Source organism: Pinus tabuliformis, chromosome 3_1, assembly GCF_031772625.1.
Source record: "Pinus tabuliformis cultivar Carrire ecotype Pingquan chromosome 3_1, CPIR1, whole genome shotgun sequence".
In the NCBI taxonomy this organism is placed as follows: Eukaryota; Viridiplantae; Streptophyta; class Pinopsida; order Pinales; family Pinaceae; genus Pinus; species Pinus tabuliformis.
In genome coordinates this window covers 592831439-592840294 of record NC_142301.1, presented here as the reverse complement: position 1 = coordinate 592840294, position 8856 = coordinate 592831439, and positions in this window count along the sequence as shown.

Below are 8856 nucleotides of genomic sequence, written 5' to 3'. Positions count from 1 at the left end.
AGCAAATACTTCAGCAAGTTAATCTACTGTCTCATGCTAGAGATGCGGAAGAACTTCAGCAAGCCACAGTTCCGCAGCGCGTTCACTGTAACAGGATCATGTAGGGCAATCATGTCCTCTTCTTCATGTTCTCGTTCTCGCCATGTAAGGGTCATTTTGCTCCAATATCTCTGCAAAAACAAACAAGAGAGGAGATTAGATCTTGATTTTGATGAGAAACAGGGAAAAATTCCATCAAAAACTGTGCAACAACTTTCCTTTCTGCGCCCAACGCACCTGCAGCAGTGTTACAGGTGCGTTGAATGTCAAACTGCCTTCATGAGGACCAACATTCAGTGCAGGTTTCGATGTACCCAGGGTGCGTTGATGGCAGAACGAGCCCATCAAACCCCAGGGGCTCAGAAAAGCAGGGAACAGAGCACAGAATGCAAAAAGGAAACCATGAAATGAAAGAGCTCGGGTTTAGCTCCTACCTGGTCCAGACGGCGCCGAGAATCGTCCACAGAATCTTCCGAAATCAGCTGATGAAAATCGAGGGGGAAAACACCTCCAAAGCTCCAACAAACCAAGTTCAAATGAAATGGTAAAATGAGAGGTAAAAAACACTTTTTAATTACTTTTACGTAGTTCAAAGTAAAGTATTAGCGTTTTAATCTCGTTTTCAAAACAAATATTGTTCATTTCTAACTAGTTTGATGAAGCAGTTGAAAAATGCAGTACTATCTTTGAAAGGACAAAGCTATCTATGGTAAAAATCAAAACAAGACCACTTAATCGAGCAGTTTTAGCACATAGTTCAAGCTCGTTAAAAAATAAACATAAGATCGAGGAAATGTTTCCACCCGCGTTTAAGCTCGTTAAAAAATGAACTATCCTCCGGTAAATAACCATCGTGAATGAAGCATTTTCAGCCATTAAAGCCTTGGTCGTGTTTGCACCGTTACCTCCACTTTTCCATTGGCCGATCATTCACCTCCATTTGATTGTTTACCCATTTTGAGGAACAGCTGCGAAGAGTGATTTCACTAGCCATCCTTGTGACACTGCCGTGATTGGAAAATTCCAAACCTTACCTGGAATCAGCTGCTACCCATTTTATCACTCGTTCCTCAAAAGACGAGTCCTCTTTAAGCTCTTTTCATCTGACTCGTAAAATATGAAAAGATTGCCGAGTTTTGGCCTTCCAGCTCGTTAAAGCGACAGGAAGTGCTATCCCTCCTCTAGATTTTAATCTTTTTGGACCTGAGGGATTATTGCACAAAAAGATCGAGCGCTTGTTTTGTTCGGTTCGTTAAAACTATCGAAAATTCATCCCTTCTGTATTGTTTTATACTTTTTCAGACTTAAGGGATTAGATGACGAAAAAGGAATTCCGGAGTTATCTTTACGTACCTTTTTAGACTCTCTAAAAAGGAAAAGGACCAATAGCGACAAACTTGTCTTTAGACGAGAACGAGTTTCACTATCGCTAGGCTTGTTAAAACATAGCGATGGGTTTGCCTGAAGGGAAAATTATAGAACAAGCATATGTTATCCTCCTCAAGCTTGACAAAAATAAAGAGGTACTGGTCAGAAATGACTGGGAAAAAATTGGGAAGAAAACTCAAAGAAACTTTATTGGTAGCAAGTCGCTCTTGAACATGACACTTCCACTCCGTGCCAGAGTCGGTTGGGTTGTTTCATTCACCGGTCACATCACCATGGTCGCGCCATACCATCCACATTTGGGGTAAATGCTACCGATCCATCACATAAGTGTCGCCGACATGTTCAAGAGAAGTCATCCAGAGAAGTCACCTGTGTCCCATCCACTACCATACATTATACTTCACTCTTTCATGACTGCCACCCTGAACCGTATGTCACCAGATCGTTTTCACCTCCATCAAAATCATTTGCTCCGTTCTGTGTCATTGATGTGGGATTCATTAAGGCCCTCCTTTGACGGATCGCTTCTTGTCGACATCAGCTCATTATCCAAGAAGTTGATCTAGGAACACCCCTTCAGTACTTTGAAGCTTGCATGCCTCAATGGCAAGTTTCTCACTTCCGGCGACAGGTATACATCAATGACCTTCGACCGAAAGATTTTGCGTGGTGTTCGACGCCAAGTCCTTTATTCACACCACGTGAATTTTACTGCAGTACCTTGAGGGTCATTATCATTATCGGTGATTCCTCTCGCGCTTGTTAACAGTTTACATCATTGACTGGTAATCAAGCGATGTCTTTCTGTGTTCGACTTCAAAACATTTCTCACATGGATCGACTTGTACTTAGAGTGAAGATCGGACGAGATTGAAGACCCTGGATCTAGTTTCATCCATCCGAGCTGCGATATATATTCAGGAAAAATAAAGACATTGAAATGTACAGCATTGCAGCACAGATAATCATCCTACCAAAAGGATGATGACTTCATCAGAATCATCAGTCTACTATCAGACGATTGTCTGTCCTATGTACATGAAAATGAATTTATAAAGCTGAGCATGAGAATGCCCGCCTCAGCTAGATCATGAAAAAAGTATGAAAATAATGTATTGTATTGTATCTTATTACAAGTCTCCTCCCCAGCATTAGAAGAACTTCGGATCCTCCTAATAAAGCATTTCACCCGATAAACGACCTCATACTTTAGTGGGCAACTGTTATAGACATTTTTGTGCCTTACAGCTATAAGCATGAAATGTCCATAAACCAAGGGATCCTAAGTCCCTAAAAGTGTTGTTCCAGCTCCTAAAGAAACAAGGTCAACAAATTACAGCTTCTCCCAGAAGTTCTCCACCAGAAACTGCTCAAAACTAGTCAAAACAGGATCATTTCAAGTGCTCCACTAGCTGGCTGCGTTGCAAAGCACCCAAATACACTGGCTAGGTGCGTTGCAACGCACTTGAATGCACTACCAGGGTGCATTGAGCGGGAAATGACAAGTGGCAGAGTCATTCCACGAGGTGGAGAGACAATGGAAGCTTCCAGAATCTTCTCCAATGACACTTGCCTCACTGAATTCGACCAGTGATGAGTAAGAGGCTCTCAGTCTCCAAGTGGAAGCAAGAACTAACAGAGAGAAGCCACTAATCAATTCATGAGCTGACTCATCCTCTTTGCATACATCTATATATGGATCCCTCACCAAGAGATCCAGAGGCTGGAATTTTGTACATTGCAGAGAATTACTGTTGGTTTTGTGATAGATATCAGAGTATTGGGTGATTTATGCTTTGTTAGAGGTGAAGAAGGGATTCTATGCTGGGAGGTTGATGCTGGATCAGGAATCATCGGTTGTAACTCCTCCTGGATCTTCTTGTTTTATCAATAAAACTATTTGAGTTTCTCCTACATGCTTGTATATCATTGATGTGTGTTATATTTGTATGTTTAGCTTAAATCTGATCCTAAGTTTTTTATGAACATAAATCCATGTCTTTGTGTAGTTTCTCTCTTATGTGAACTTGCGGGAACTTGGTGACGCTGGGCAAGTGAGGGAGCAGATCCTTGGAAGCTGTCAAAGAGAAGAGAGATTGGATCAAACAACTAGCGCAAGATACAGGTTGGTTCATCCTATTCATCTTTGTTTATAGTTCATAAAGGAGAATACTAGAGTAGTTTTCCCTGTTTGTTTCTGAGGTCTCTGTCACAACCCAGTGGGATAGGGTCGTTCTGAATAGACACTTTTCCCGAAAACAATTCCAGCCTCGGGATTAAACTTAGGCAGACATTTCTCAGGATGGGCTGGTATTTGACTCAAGGGTGCAGGCATCAAGACTGCCCCAGGGTTATTCCATGGAGATTGGGCCATTGCTGAACTGCTAACAGAGGAAAGTGTCGAAGATCATCCCTGTGGTTGGGAAGATGACGATATTACGATTGCAGATGATTGAGGAGGAGTTGTGGGGGTTCCAGTGGACGGATGGATGATGATTTGAAGTGGAGGAGTGGATGTTTGACTTCACGGTGAAGAAGTTGAGATGGATGATTATGACGAGAGAGTCTCGTTGTTGGACTCTTTGGGTGATTTCCTTGCTCTTTTCCTAGTGGGAAGAGGTAATTCGGTTGGCTGAACGCCAAACTTTTCACTCTTTAATCTGGTCAGGGGATGAGCAGGGTTATATTGCGAAGTCACGCTGCCTTGAGATTTATCAGACCTTTGAGGAGAAATAGAAAATCGCTGAAGTTTGTGAATCAGAGATTCGACTTTAGGAGGTTCAATAGTAGATTGTTCTGAAATGTCAGGGTTTGTAGCAGCGGTTGATACTCGAGCGACTTCTAACTATGGATTTAAGTGTAATGGAGAAGTCGGGGGAGATGGTGAGGGCGATTTACTCTCAGAATGGTATTCAGATTTAGATTTACTTGCCATTCATAGTTTAGGCCCTCCTTCTAGCGCCAAATATGTTGAAGCCCTGAAAACTGGGTCTACAACAAGGGGGATACCCGCCCGGTCTGGACCTTGGTTGGTAGCTCCTTATCCGTTTGGTATAGCGGGTCCGACTAGGGATATGGGACCAGTTTCCCAAACTTTGAGTCTGTGTGTGTAGAATTTTATGTTCCTGATCTAACAGTTACTAATTAAGGTATTCTAATTCTAACTTTAATCTAATGCTATGATATTGTAATCTAAAAAGCAGCCACATCTAAGTCTATACTAACCCGAGATGTAATTCTTCTATTATGCAATCTAAAAAGATTTCAAATAACAACTAGTAATAAAGATCATTAAGATATTATGAGAAAGGAAATCAATAAGGATGAACCACTTCTTATAAAAAGTTAGACGAAACAGTTGTGAAAAACATATCGCATAATGAGCTATTCATACATTAAGCATAAACAAATAGCTATCACCGTAAAAAAGTGCCAAATGATAACTCAGGCATTCATGCAATACTACATAAACAACTAAAAATTGTATATCACTTTAACACATAAGCAGAAATGGTCAAGAGATAAAAGTACCATTTATGACTAGTCCTACTCATGAGCTTCAAGCGAAAATGATTTATCTCTCCTTGCTCTAACATCCACTAAGAGTACATAAGTGCAACATCAGTAGCAGATATCAAATGCAAACATCAAAAAATCTTGTTCCATTCATTCATCAAAACCTCCTCGGAGGGTGCAAAAGTGCATGTTCTGAGGACAAGTTTTTGATAAATTTCTAGACCCTTCTCTAAATGCATGAGAAGGGTTTAAATACTACTAACTAAATCTAATAATAACTTATTTACAAAAATTCAGGATACGGTTTAAATGACCGTCCTTTTTCTAAGCAAAACTATTTCTAAAAATTAAATCTAATTGTTGTTGGGAAAAGTATCCAATTCGGAATGCCCCTATCCCACTCTAAGGTGTGATAGTGCCTTAGCAACAAACAAGGAAAACTATCTGAGAATTCTTCTTTATGAAATGTAAATGGAGAAGAAGGATGTAACTAACTTGTGTCTTTCGCTAGCTTTTCGATCCAATCACTCTCCTCTTTTGCTTGTTTCCCGCTGCCTGCTCCTTCACTGGTCCAGCTCCACCAAGTTCCTGCAAGATCACAAGAGAGGAAAACTACACAAAAGACATAGATTTACATTCATAACTAGTTTAGGATCAGATATAAACTAAATATGCAAATATAACAAAGCATCATTGATATACAAGCATATAGGAGAAACTCAAATAGCTTTATTGATATGATAAGAAAGTCCAAGAGGAGATACAACCAAGTGAGTCCCGATCCAGCATCTACCTCCCAGCAAAGGAATCCCTTCCTCTCCTCCAACAAAGCATAAATCACCCAATGTATTAATCTCAATCTCAAACCAACAACAATTCTCTGCAAAGTACAAAATTCCAGCCTCCGGATCTCTTGGATGAGGGATCCATATATAGATGTAAGCAGAGAGGATGAGTCAGCTTATGTTTTGACTTGTGGCTTCTCTCTGTCAGTTCTTGCTTCCACTTGGAGGTTGAGAGCCTCTTACTCATCACTAGTCGAATTCATTGAGGCAAGTGTCACTGGAGAAGATTCTGGAAGCTTCCATGGTCTTTCCACCTCGTTGAATGAGCTTGCCATTTGTCATTTCCCGCTCAGCGCAACCTGGTAGTGCTTTTAGGTGCGTTTTTAGGTGCGTTGCAACGCACCTAGCTAGTGTACTGGGGTGCACTGTAACGCAGGCAGCTAGAAGAGCTTCTGAATTGATCCTGAATTGATTGTTTCTGAGTGGTTTTTGGTGGAGAACTTCTGGGTGAAGCTGTCATTGGTTGACCTTGTTCCTTTAGGGGCAGGAACAACTCTTTTAGGGACTTTGGATCCCTTGGATTATGGACATTTCATGCTCAAAGCTGTAAGGCACAAAAATGTCTATAACAGTTGCCCCCTAAAGTATGAGGCCGTTTATCGGGTGAAATGCTTTATTAGGAGGATCCGAAGTTCTTTCAATGCTGGGAGGAGACCTGTAATAAGATACAATACAATACATTATTTTTCATACTGTTTTCATGATCTAGCTGAGGCGGGCATTCCCATGCTCAGCGTTATAAATTCATTTTTCTGTACATAGAAAAGACAATCGTCTGATGGTAGACTGATGATTTTGATGAAATCATCATCCTTTTGGTAGGATGATCATCTGTGCTGTAATGTTGTACATGTCAATGTCTTTATTTTTCCTGAATATATATCGCAGCCCGGATGGATGAAACTAGATCCTGGGTCTTCAATCTCGTCCGATCTTCACTCTAAGTACAAGTCGATCCATGTGAGAAATGTTCTGAAGTCGAACATGGAAAGACATCGCTTGATTACCAGTCAATGATGTAAACTGTTAACAAGCGCGAGAGGAATCACCGATAATGATAATGACCCTCAAGGTACTGTAGTACAATTCACGTGGTGTGAATAAAGGACTTGGCGTCGAACACCATGCAAAATCTTTCGGTCGAAGGTCATTGATGTATACCTGTCGCCGGAAGTGAGAAACTTGCCATTGAGGCATGCAAGCTTCAAAGTACTGAAGGGGGTGTTCCTAGATCAACTTCTTGGATAATGAGCTGATGTCGACAAGAAGCGATCCGTCAAAGGAGGGCCTTAATGTATCCCACATCAATGACATGGAACGGAGCAAATGATTTTGATGGAGGTGAAAACGATCTGATGATATATGGTTCAGGGTGGCGGTCATGAAAGAATGAAGGATAATGTATGGTAGTGGATGGGACACGGTTGACTTCTCTGGATGACTTCTCTTGAACATATCGGCGACACTTATGTGATGGATTGGTAGCATTTACCCCAAATGTGGATGGTATGGCGAGACCATGGTGATGTGACCGGTGGATGAAACAACCCAACCTGACTCAGGCATGGAGTGGAAGTGTCATGTTCAAGAGCGACTTGCTACCAATAAAAGTTCTTTGAGTTTCTTCCCAATTTTTCCCCAGTCATTGCTGACCAGTACCTCTTTATTTTTGTCAAGCTTGAGGAGGATAACATATGCTTGTTCTATAATTTTCCCTTCGGGCAAACCCATCGCTATGTTTTAACGAGCCTAGCAATAGTGAAACTCGTTCTCGTCTAAAGACAAGTTTGTCGCTATTAATTTTTTTTAACGAGTCTAATGACAAAGATAAATCGATCCTTTTCATTTTTAGAGAGTCTGAAAAGGTAAGTAAAGATAACTCCAAAGTTCCTTTTTCGTCATCTAATCCCTTAAGTCTGAAAAAGTATAAAACAATACAGAAGGGATGAATTTTCGATAGTTTTAATGAGCCGAACAAAACAAGCGCTCGATCTTTTTGTGCAATAATCCCTCAGGTCCAAAAATATTAAAATCTAGAGGAGGGATAGCACTTCCGGTCGCTTTAACGAGCTGGAAGGCCAAAACTCGGCAATCTTTTCATATTTTACGAGTCAGATGAAAAGAGCTTAAAGAAGACTCGTCTTTTGAGGAACGAGTGATAAAACGGTTAGCAGCTGATTCCAGGTAAGGGTTGGAATTTTCCAATCACGGCAGTGTCACAAGGATGGCTAGTGAAATCACTCTTCGCAGCTGTTCCTCAAAATTGGTAAACAATCAAATGGAGGTGAATGATCGGCTAATGGAAAAGTGGAGGTGACGGTGCAAACACGACCAAGGCTTTAATGGCTGATAAAGTTACATTCACGGTGGTTATTTACCGGAGGATAGTTCTTTTTTTAACGAGCTTAAACGCGGATTGAAACACTTGCTCGATCTTATGTTTATTTTTTAACGAGCATGAACTATGTGCTAAAACTGCTCGATTAATCCAGTCATATGATAAGAATGACTCATTTAAGATTCCATTTTTTATGGAGCTTGCGCCTTACAAATCTTTGCTCCGGAATCCTTTCCTTATGCAAGCTCAAAAACGACTAATCCTACGAGTTTAAAGGGTTAGACCTACAGGTTTAAAGGGAGGACCTAAAAATTTAAAAAAATAAATAGCCGCCCCTTGCTTGCACTCCAAAAGGTTTGCATGCCCCCAGGTATAAAGTACGATTTCAAGGTTACCCCTCAATTTGCAGATAAAACATTTGTTCTACCAGGAAAGGCCTACCTCTTTAGGTTACCCAAAGATTGTTCTATTAATCTTTCAAACAAAACACTTCTTCGGCAATGTCTACCGAGATAAACAAAGGTGAATGACGACGCTCGCCGATTCACATAACTTTGACAAAAGAATCTTATTCTAGAACAACCCCTCTTCCAATCACGGATGGGGTACGGACTAGTCATATTCTCCCGTGGAAACCTACCCTATACCTAAAGTTTTCCTGCCGAAGCAGACCAGGACGCATGCCCCCTGGGTTCCAGTCATATCCCTCCGAATTACTCGCGCTCATCG